The sequence below is a fragment of the Lygodium microphyllum genome, chromosome 15 (assembly GCF_053477565.2).
Source record: "Lygodium microphyllum isolate KBCC chromosome 15, Lygodium_microphyllum_v1.1.10, whole genome shotgun sequence".
Lineage (NCBI taxonomy): Eukaryota > Viridiplantae > Streptophyta > Polypodiopsida > Schizaeales > Lygodiaceae > Lygodium > Lygodium microphyllum.
Window position 1 is genome coordinate 57,203,484 of NC_141149.1, and position 11,875 is coordinate 57,215,358.

Genomic DNA, 11,875 nt, shown 5'->3' on the forward strand with positions numbered 1-11,875 from the left:
GGCCATTACGAATTCTTAGTTATGCCATTCGGATTAACTAATGCACCTGCTACTTTCAGTAGAATGATGAACCGTATTTTTCTAAAATATCAAAATTGTGTGATTGTTTTCTTTGATGATATTTTAGTGTTCAGTCAAAGTGAAAAAGAGCATTATGAGCATTTATCATTAGTTTTTCAATTACTGAAAGAAAATCAATTGTTTGCAAATCCTGACAAGAGTGAATTCTTTAAGACAGAAATAGAATATCTAGGTCATATTGTATCAAAAGAAGGAATTAAAGTTGATCCTAAGAAAATTGATGCAATATTGCATTGGCCTGTTCCTAAAAATGTACATGAATTACGCTCATTCCTTGGTCTTGCTAGTTTCTATAGGAAGTTTGTACGTAATTTCTCATTACTTGCTTTACCATTGACCAAACTTCTTAAGAAAGGCATTGTTTATCATTGGACTAAAAACCAACAGAAATCCTTTGACTTACTCAAACGTGCATTGACCAATGCCCCTGTTCTACAATTGCCTGACTTTAACAGACCATTCTTTTTAGTTGTGACCGATGCTAGCAGATCAGGAATAGGAGCCGTGCTAATGCAAGACAACCATCCAATAGCATATTCTAGTTCTAAGCTGAAACCCTCTGAGCTTAAATATTCCACTTATGACAAGGAACTCTTAGCAGTTGTCCAAGCATTAAAACAATGGAAGCATTATTTAATGGGTTCAGAATTCATGATAAAGACCGACCAGCAAAGCATTAGACATCTACTTAGCCAACCCCAAATTTCTGACCGTCATATCAAATGGGCTTCATTCATTCAAAGTTTCCATCCTATCATTCAATACCAACCTGGAAAAGAAAATGTAGTTGCTGATGCATTGAGTAGAAGACCTGCAATTCATAATATTTCTATCATATCTTTTGATTCTTTGATTGCTATGAAAGACACATATCACCAGGATATTACTTTTCATTCTGATTGGCAAAAATTAGTTCAAAATAATTTCATTCCTATTGATTCATTTTCATATAATGATGGATTCATGTTCTTTGAAAAAAGACTGTGTGTTACTATTCCATTCCGATCTTTTGTTTTGAATGAAATTCATTGTCCCCCATATCAAGGTCATAGAGGTATCATTTCTACATTACGCATGTTAACTGAAGATTTTTATTGGCCGCATATGGATGCAGATGTATCTAATTTTGTTTCTGAATGTTTGATTTGTCAAAGAATAAAAAGACATCATGGTAAACAGTATGGATTATTAATGCCTTTGCCTATTCCATCTAAACCTTGGGAACATATATCTATGGATTTCATTACTAGTTTACCAAATACTAAATCTAACCATGACATGATTTGGACAATTGTAGATAGATTTAGTAAGCAAGCATATTTCATTGCATGTAAGAATACAGAGTGCTGATGATATTGCTGCTATGCATAACACTATTTTTGATGAGGTAAAGGATATGATTGCTAAAGCCCAACAATCATATACCAAACAAGCCAACAAGAAAAGACAAGCCATGAATTTCAAAGTTGATGATTATGTTTGGCTTAGAATAGAAAAGCGTAGAGTGCAAAGTGTAGATAGACATCCAGTTGTCAAATTAGCTCCTAGATTCTACGGACCATTTAGAATCATTCATAAGATTAATGACAATGCATTCAAGTTAGAACTGCCATCTCATTGGAAAATTCATAATACATTTCATATTAGTTTATTGAGACCATTTAGAGGCCAATTACCTATACACCCTGTCTATGAAAACCCACCTTTACTAGAAGAAGAGACTGAAATACTTGAACCAGAAGCCATTATAGACACTGACTACATGACCACTAGAACTGGCCGAAGGTATTCTAGATATCTAGTGAAATTTAAGAACCATCCTGTAGAGGAAGCACAATGGATGCACGCTAGAGACTTAAATGCTTTCCCCACTCTGTTAGCTCCACATTGAGCTAATAGCAATTGAGGTCAATTGCTATCCCACCCCGGGGGTATGATGCCAGGAGGCATATTCCACGGTGGATTCCGTGAGGTTTTACGGTGGATTCCATAAACTTAAATGACCGGGGCTCATACGCAAAGAGGATTCTTTGTGCGAGAAGTTGATGGGGACGCTTGTCCTTTTCGGGCGTTTCATTAATTTAGTGTGTACATGGGTGATTCCATAGCGGGTGATTCCGCAAAATGCATATTAAATTAATAAACGTTTATGAGTTTAGAGTGCACATTCGTAATAAATTAAGGTTAGGATTTATTTCTAACCAGTTGATTTATTTATGTAGCTGAAGACTGCTAGGTATTCACTTTTGTCGGTTTAATTGTGTTATTTTACTAACGATTGTGAATGCTTCAGTTGATGTGTAGAGATAGCAGCAGTGGCGGAGGAAAGCATTGGAGTCTAGCGGGTATTCGACATTTGGACTATATTTTGATAGGCGCCACACCTATATTTTGTTATGTCTATTGAGACATTGATTATCGATTATTATTTTGTATGCGCTTATGCGCCCAGATATGTTATTCCTATTTGGACATTGAGATTGGGCGTGCCAGACACTATGGGCACCGTCCATTAGCTTTATTTTACTATTTTTGTAGAAAGCAAACTCAAAAGCTAAAAAGCTTGTCATATTTTTGTAATTGGGCTATTATTGAGCATGAAGATTGGAAATATACATAAAATACATGCTTTGTGAAGCGCTCACACAAGGCATGGGGGAGATTGAACCCAATTTGTCTCTTGCCTCATGTCGTGCTTGCTTTTACATGGGTTTTTGTGCTAAAAACTAGAGTACTTTGTTCTTGGGGACCTTCCGGGATTCACCACGTGAGCTATCTGCGACCGATCTGCGCACCAATATATGCCCGCAGAGTTGATGTATGGTCAGAAACCGGTTATGCCGACTGAGACTTGTGCTTTGCCTTGGTCAGTTTTACCTTGGCAGGAGGATTTGACGAGAGAGGTGTTGAGATATCGAGCTCCACTCGTGATACGCCAGGATGACCGTTGAGTACTTATGTCACCGACTTGTCAGTTGCAGACGCGGTTGGTACACCGCCGATGAATAATAGCTACATGATAGCTATCCTTATCTACTCTAGTTCGTGGCTAAGTTAGTATGCCACCTTAGTTAGTTGAGTTTGGTTTTGAGACCCATATAGGGTTCTTCTATTTCTTTGTACTTGAGTTCTTTTGGCTTACACAACTAAGAAGAGGAAAACTGTTTTCAGCCTCCACCCTTGTGTGTATTCCCCCATTGTGCAAGCAAGAAAGCTACAAGTGAGACTCCTTCCTTCTCTCCCACAATCTTGACATGGTATCAGAGCCTTGTTCGTGGTAAGGAGCTCAAGAAAGCAAGCCAAGCTCGCGGTGTTCTGGTAAGAGGAGCAGTGTTGCTTTCATTTTCTGTTTTGGGAGCAGATCTCTGCAGGTAGCACAACCGGAAATTGCAGGAGGCCATTTCGGGGCCTGTTTTGAAGGCGGAAGTTTTCTGCACGCACTCAGGAAAAGACCCTATTTTATGCTGTGCGACCACTGTTCTACAGGTCGGTGAAAAGTTACTGTAGAGATTGCATCGTATGCTTGTGCGCAGAGACATTGGGAGTTTCAGAATCATCATTGGTTCCTGTTTATGCAAAATCGTCACTAGGAAGTGACTGTGTGGTCAAATACCACTTTCGCCAGTTTTGCAGATTTGCCCTTGTGAGGGTGAAGCTGTGTTTTTTGCAGTGACAGAATTTTTTGCAGTATTCTGTAATGGCATCTGATTCTCTTTCACAGATTGTCACTGAAAAGCTTGACAAGAACAACTTCCAGGCATGGAAGTTTAGAATGACGAATTTCCTTATGGGAAAAGGATATTGGGAATTTGTTGCAGGAAATGAAGAAGAACCAGTTCTTCCTGATGTTCCCAATCAACAGCAAATGCAGGCATTCAAATCATGGCATGAGAGAGCCAGGAAAGTTATGTATTGGCTGTCTATCAGCATTTCAGACTCTATGATTGTGCATATTCAGGATGCAAGTACGCCAAAGGAGGCATGGGATACTTTGTCAAAAATGTATAGCACAAATACGCAAGCCAGGAAAATGCAGCTCAAGCAAGAGTTGCACAATGTGCAAAGAGAAAATATGAGCATCAAAACTACCACATGAAGGTGAAGAAGATTGCAGATGCACTTGCTTCCATTGGGTCACCAGTGGAAGATGATGATTTAGTTTCTGTGACCTTGAATGGTCTAGGAAAGGATTATGCACAGTTTCGGACATCCATTTCAGTTCGTGAAAGATTTCCTGATTTTGAGGAGTTGATTGCTCTTCTAATTTCTGAGGAACAGAGAAATGGTGGTGCATCTTCTTCAGGAGGAACTTCAAAAGAAGCTGTCTTCTACTCAAATGCTGGAAGAGGTAGAGGCAGAGGTAGAGGAGGCCGATTTGGAGGACGTGGTAGAAATCAGAATATGCAGCAAACTCAAGAAAACCAGTCCTATGGAGGAGGACGTGGTAACTCTAGAGGCAGGGGGAGCCAAAGAGGTCGTGGTGGATGGCAAAGAGGTCAAAATGCAAACAGTAATATTGAATGCTACTACTGTGGTAAAATGGGTCATATGGCTAAAGACTGCTATAAAAAGCAGAATGACATCATGAATGGAAAACTGCAACAAGGGAATTATGCATCTTCTAGTAGACAGGGTGATGACAGAAATGAGCATTTGTTCATGGTGCAGCACATGAACAATTCTGTGACAAGTGCAGAAGAAAGCAACGATGTATGGTATGTTGACTCAGGTGCATCAAACCACATGACAGGTCATGCAGAATGGATGGAGGATGCAAGGAAAATGGAAAAACCAGGATTTGTGGAGACTGGTGATGATACTGCACATCCTATTGTGCAGATTGGAAAAATTCCCTTGTCTATGCAGGATGGGAAAAACAAATACCTATCCAATGTATTTCATGTCCCGAATATCACCAAGAATCTGGTTTCTGTTGGTCAAATGGTTGAGCAGGGCTTGCAGGTCAGATTTAATCCTCATGGATGCTTTGTTGAGGATATGAAAAATAAAGGTCGCTTGATAGCAAAAGGAAAGAAGAAGGGCAGAATGTTTACATTGGATGCAGACATGTCTGAATTGAGTGCAGCAATGTTTGCACATGGGACCGGTGTAGTTGCAGATATTGATATCTGGCATAAACGCATTGGTCATGTTAATGTACATCGACTTAAATCAATGCAGGCCCAAAATATTGTTGCAGGATTGCCTAAATTCAAGGTTGCAGAAATGCATAAGGTATGTGAAGCCTGTCAGTTTGGAAAACAGGCAAGGAAACCATTTCCGAGACATGTTCAAGAGAGTAAGAAGCCATTGGAATTAATCCACTCTGATGTGTGGACTACTAAAACTGCATCTCTTGGAGGCTGTCATTATTTTGTCAGTTTTATTGATGACTATAGCAGAAAAGTTTGGGTGTATTTTATGAAAAGAAAAGTGAAGTTTTTGGGCATTTCAAAACTCTTAAAGCTATGGTTGAAAAAGAAACAGGTCTGCAAGTAAAATGCCTAAGGTCAGATGGAGGGGGAGAGTACCTCTCAAATGAGTTTGCAAGGTTCCTGCAGGAGCATGGCATAAAGCAGCAATATTCCTGCAGTCATACCCCACAGCAAAATGGAATTGCAGAAAGAAAAAACAGACATATTGGAGAGGTGTCTCGTGCCATGCTCAATGAAAAAGACCTGCCAGATTTTTATTGGGCTGAAGCAGTTGCTACAGCAGTCTACATAATGAACAGGACTCCCACTGCAGCAATACATGGAATGACTCCAGAGGAGAGGTATACTGGTAGGAAACCAGATATTTCTCATTTGAAAATTTTTGGTTGCATTGCCTATGTACATGTGCCAGATGAGTTGAGATCCAAGTTGGATCCAAAAGCTGAGAAGTGCATCTTTATTGGTTATTCTCTGCAGCAAAAAGGGTATAGATGCTATAACCCTTCTACTCGTAAGTTTACAGTGAGCAGAGATGTTGTTTTTGATGAGATGAGTAGCTGGTATAAACCAGTAAATGTGATTGATGATGTAGATGCACAAAATGGTAATGCTGCACAGAATTCACAGCAGCAGTCACAAAATATTAGTGGACCTGGAGCGTCCTCTAGTAGTGGTTCACACTCTTCGCCATGGACAGGCAGATTGAGATCAGGAGAATCTTCTCAAAGTAATGCAGATAGTGGTATGCAGGTATCACGAAAAGGAAAAGAGAAGGTTGATCAGCCCATGTTTGATGTGAATGCAGGTCACTCTTATGTGGATGGTGAATCCAGTGGCTCAGAACAGAGCATTGATGATGAGTTGGGTATTCCTTCTATTGTTACACCTGGAGTAAGGAAGACCAGGGATGTTTTGAGAGCACCTGGGAGTGAACCCACTTTGCGCAGGTCTACCAGAGTTAGGTATCCTGTGGATAGGCTGAAATATGATGGATTTACAGCCATTCACTATGCATATATGGTCAAAGTGATACAGGAACCAGAACCCACTTCTTTTGAGCAAGCCATGGGAAAAGAAAAATGGGAGAAAGCCATGGATGAAGAAATGGATGCCTTGGAAGCAAATGCTACATGGGAATTGGTACCTTTGCCTAAAGGTAAAAATGCAATTGGCTGTAAGTGGGTTTATAAGGTGAAGCACAATGCAGATGGTTCTGTGAACAGATACAAGGCAAGATTAGTAGTCAAGGGGTATGCACAAACATATGGCATTGACTATGAAGAAACATTCAGTCCGGTTGCAAGGATGGCAACCGTAAGAGCAGTCATTGCTATGGCTGCATCAAAGGGATGGTCTTTACATCAGATGGATGTAAAGAATGCCTTCTTGCATGGTGATTTGCAAGAAGAGGTATATATGGAGCAGCCACCAGGTTATGTGCATGTTGTTCATCCTGAGTTTGTTTGCAGGTTGAAGAAAGCTTTGTATGGCTTGAAGCAAGCACCTAGAGCATGGTCTGACAAGATAGGACAGTATCTTGTCACTATTGGCTTTCAGATTTCCAAGGCAGATTTCTCACTTTATGTGAGAAAAACAGAGAAAGGTATTATGCTACTTGTCATTTATGTTGATGATTTGATTATGACAGGTGACAGTGATGAAGATATCCTTCATGTGAAAATGCTATTGAAGCAGAAGTTTGAGATGAAGGATTTGGGAGAGCTGCGTTATTTCTTGGGCATTGAGGTGATTAGATCACCAAGTGGGATACAGCTCTTGCAGAGGCAGTATGGATTGGACATGCTGTCCAAATATGGGATGACAAGCTGCAAGCCTATTTCAGTTCCTTTGGAGCAGAATGTGAAGCTGAGCACAGATGCAGGTGAGCTTCTGAAAGACCCTACTATGTACAGACGCATAGTAGGAAGCTTGATTTATATGACTATTACCAGGCCAGATTTGAGCTATGCTATTGGATTGGTAAGTCAGTTTATGCAGGCTCCAAGGAAACCACATTTGGATGCGGCTAGACGCATACTCAGGTATGTGAAGTCCACATTGCAGTATGGACTATTTTATGAGACTGGGGTTCACATACAGTTGCATGGATACACTGATGCTGATTGGGCTGGTAGTATTTCTGATAGACGATCTACCAGTGGATATGTGTTCTCTTTTGGGAGTGCTGCAGTCACTTGGAGCAGCAAGAAACAGCCTACAGTTGCCTTGTCGAGCATAGAGGCTGAGTACAGGGGTGCAGCAATGGCTACATGTGAGGTAGCTTGGTTGCATAAGCTACTTTATGATATGCATCAGTCTACAGATGGGCCAGTTGTCATTTATTGTGACAACATGAGTAGTATACATTTGGCAAATAACCCAGTCTATCATGCTAGAACAAAGCACATTGAGGTGCACTATCACTATGTGCGAGAGAGGGTTTTACTAGGTCTTATTGATCTAGTTTATGTCAGCACAGAGGATCAGGTAGCTGACATATTCACGAAGGCATTGGGCGCAGAGAAGCTGCGCAAGTTCAGAGACCTGCTTGGTGTGCAGGAATTGGGATTGAGCTCGAGGGGGAGTGTTGAGATATCGAGCTCCATCGTGATACGCCAGGGTGACCGTTGAGTACTTATGTCACTGACTTGTCAGTTGCAGACGCGGTTGGTACACCGCCGATGAATAATAGCTACATGATAGCTATCCTTATCTACTCTAGTTCGTGGCTCAGTTAGTATGCCACCTTAGTTAGTTGAGTTTGGTTTTGAGACCCATATAGGGTTCTTCTATTTCTTTGTACTTGAGTTCTTTTGGCTTACACAACTAAGAAGAGGAAAACTGTTTTCAGCCTCCACCCTTGTGTGTATTCCCCCATTATGCAAGCAAGAAAGCTACAAGTGAGACTCCTTCCTTCTCTCCCACAATCTTGACAAGAGGAGCTCTTAGCTCTTCGGATTCGGTAGTTGGAGAGAAGACCAGAGGATATTCAGCTAGCTATTGACACGCTGAAGGTTGCTAGACTAAGAAATCAGGACAAGTTTGACAGCAGGCATCGCTTGCGGCCTAGAGCAATAGAAGAGGGAGACTGGGTATTAGTCTTTGATAGCAGCCTTGAAAATAAGCATACTGCACTTCGGAAGATGGTGAAAAGATGGTTTGGACCGTACATAGTCAGACATGTCTTTGATAACGCAACATATGAGCTGACAGAATTGGATGGGACAGTGCCATCATGCACATCATCATTAATTATTGGATTGTCATCTGCTATCTCCATGTTAGTAATATTACCATATATTGGATTGAGCTCGAGGGGGAGTGTTGACATACCACCATCGGTTATTGTTTACCATTGGATGATACACAACCTGTATTTGAAAAACAAAAGCAAAAAACTTAAGTATTTATTATATTGTGTTTATGTATCACATGTATACATATAAAAAAATTAGCCTTTGCATATATACCTGCTCGCATTGTTGAGGTAGTACTAATGTGTCATTCTTGTTTTGGTGAAATTTTGTAGAGTCAATGATTACAAAACCACTTGGATGACGTCTGATTGTGCAATGCTCACCATTTGTTACCACTTCTTTAAACCACTTCACATCCAGTACATATATAAAGAATCGTCTAAAGTCAAGCTTCAGAATATCTTGGATTAAGCCACAATAACCTTCCATGGTACCATTGGCATCCTCGAAGTGAGCAAGGACACCACAATCTTGGGTATTTCTCTTTTCATCTATACGTTGAGTTCGAAGATGTTTACCTTCACACCAAAGTGCATTGCATAATGTGCATTAGTAGTAAAAGATAAAAGATCAAACATGTCAATTATTTATATAAAATAAAACTTATAGAAACAAATTAATTGATAGTATGTCTCATCTTTGATAAGCAACCTCGTGTGTATTCCCACTCTTCTCGAGATATATTAATTTCCTCCTCTTTTTCCATTCTCTCAATCTCCTCATGTAACCAATCTATATCAATATAATGTGGGAGCGCATTTAGATGATCTGAAAATGAGACATTACGTCCATATCTGGTGTGAAATGCTTGTCTTTTGCTTTTTCTTCTTGTGCCTATTGCAGGAAAAAGAATCAAGATTTTCAAGAAAAGAGATGATGAGAATTATGCATTGGAAGAATTTGCAAGAAAAGAGCAACGAGAAGAAACTCTAGTAGAAGAAACAAATGATATGATAGATAATATTGCTGAAATATCAGAAATATACAATGAAGAGATTGATTTGTTCGTGGATCTTGACGATAACGATCATGGGTAGTTGGCCCATCCGGAGGATGCGCAGGATCAGAGGGGGTGGATGTCGTACTGCTACGCATTCGAGGTGTGGAATCCACCAAAAATCTGTGTGTGTGACATTTGTTACTTTGTACATACTTGGATGTTGTGTTTGCATTTTTGTTCTGCGTGGTGCCAAACAAGTTCATATTGACATGTGTTTTAAAAGCTTGTAACAACATTGTGCCGTAAGGCATGGTAGAATGATACCTGATCAGATAATCAGGATAGATTCCGATTTTGATGTAGAAGTAGGAAATGCACTCATTGATATGTACTCCAAACATGGAGAACCTGCAGAAGCTTATGAAGTGTTCAATGAGCAATGATTGCTGGTGTTTTTTTTACAAGGTCATGATCTAGCGAGTATTGAACTTTATGGATGGATAGAACAGGAAGGTGTGTTTCCCAACAGGGTTGTCTTTTTGTCCGTCTGAAAGCTTGTGGCACTATGGGGGCTTTGGAAGTAGGTCAAGATGTCCATGCTGACATAACTAAAAGAGGTTTGGAAATGGAGCTGCATGTAGGCAATATACTATTAGACATGTATGGCAAAGGTGAAATGACATGTCGAGACAAGATGATAGAGTCGGAGGTTCCAACAATGGGCCATAGTTCCACTTTTCTTTCTAGTGCTTTTCTGAACCAAGAGCAGCCTAGTTCGACATTTGCACTTGTAGTGCTGAACCATCAACTGCCTTTATTGACACGACTTTTATGGGATAAAGCATGTTTTCGAATATGACCAGATGGGGGAGCAAATCGGATTTATGATGGTGCCCTTGATTTTCTACCATCTGAGGATGCATTTGAAGTTCGTAAACGGTACAAACCTGATGTGATCAAAGGAGACTTGGATTCTATTCAACCAGAGGTGAAGGAGTTCTATGCTGGGCTAGGCACGGAAATCCTGGACAACTCAGGGGATCACGATACCACAGATCTTTGGAAATGCTTGTCATATTTGAATGACACATTACCAGAAATAAAGAAAGAGAGAGTAAAAATAATTCTTCTTGGTGCCTTTGGGGGCAGGTTAGATCACATGTTTGCACATCTCAATGCACTCCACTTATTTCCTACAGTCTCGATTATTCTTGTGAGTGATGACAGCATGGCTTTCCTACTGCCGAAAGGATTCAAGCATGAAATTTTCATCAATCCATCAGTTTAAGGTCCTCATTGTGGTCTAATTCCATTAACTGGTCCTTCTAACATCTCTACAACCGGCTTGAAGTGGAATATAGATAAGTGTTCTTCACATTTCGGTGGCATTATTAGTACATCAAACATTCCTAAGAGCAACAGAGTGACTGTACAAGCAGATACTGATTTGGTCTGGACAATAGAGCTACAACAACTCTATGATCAACTTCGAAACACTATTGCTTTAAAGTCAAAGGCCCCTGGAGTTTCATGATGAGATGTAGCTCTCCCATGCACTTTACCATTGGAATAGCAGCAATGTATAGCCTTTTTACATTCCAAGTGTTTACAGAGATCTGTTACATTTGATAGATCTGCCGAGATAACCTTTGTTGTAATCTTATGGAGGAGGAAACGTGTATTTAGTGTTGTGACAATGCAATTTGGCAAGAGCTAAAGATTTCAAAGAACAAGAGGGAAGAGAGATTGTTGACAGGCAGGAAATGAAGCACCAAACTCTTGCATTGGAAAGAGAAGCAGTTGGACAAGAAGAAGACCATTGCCTTTCTATTGAACGAGATGCTGGAAAAAGGGGATCTGTTTGTGGGCACGATTGGTGATGGTATGTATCTACTGCTTTTCTGAGGGGGGGAAGAAGGCCGCTTTTTTGGTAAAAAGGGGGCCGCTTTTCTAGGGCCTATTGCGGAAGGAACAGAGGATTGGGGGAGAAAAAAGCACACGGAGAAAGGGGAGAATCGTGAAAAGTGAATTTGGTGGGATCTCTGCATAACAACTGGGGGAAAGTGGAATTGAGAAGAAAAGGGAGAGCTTTTCCACAAGGAGGGTATTAAACCTTTTGAAAGTGCTTCACAGAGTAACGGCCTCCAAGATTATTCATCGTC

General features: G+C 40.4%; 1 pseudogene; it reads left to right on the forward strand.

Moving 5' to 3' along the window:
- The first annotated feature begins 10,384 nt into the window (after positions 1–10,384).
- LOC148024566 (thiamine pyrophosphokinase 1 pseudogene) lies at positions 10,385–11,420 on the forward strand (annotated as a pseudogene).
- Positions 11,421–11,875: the final 455 nt, after the last annotated feature.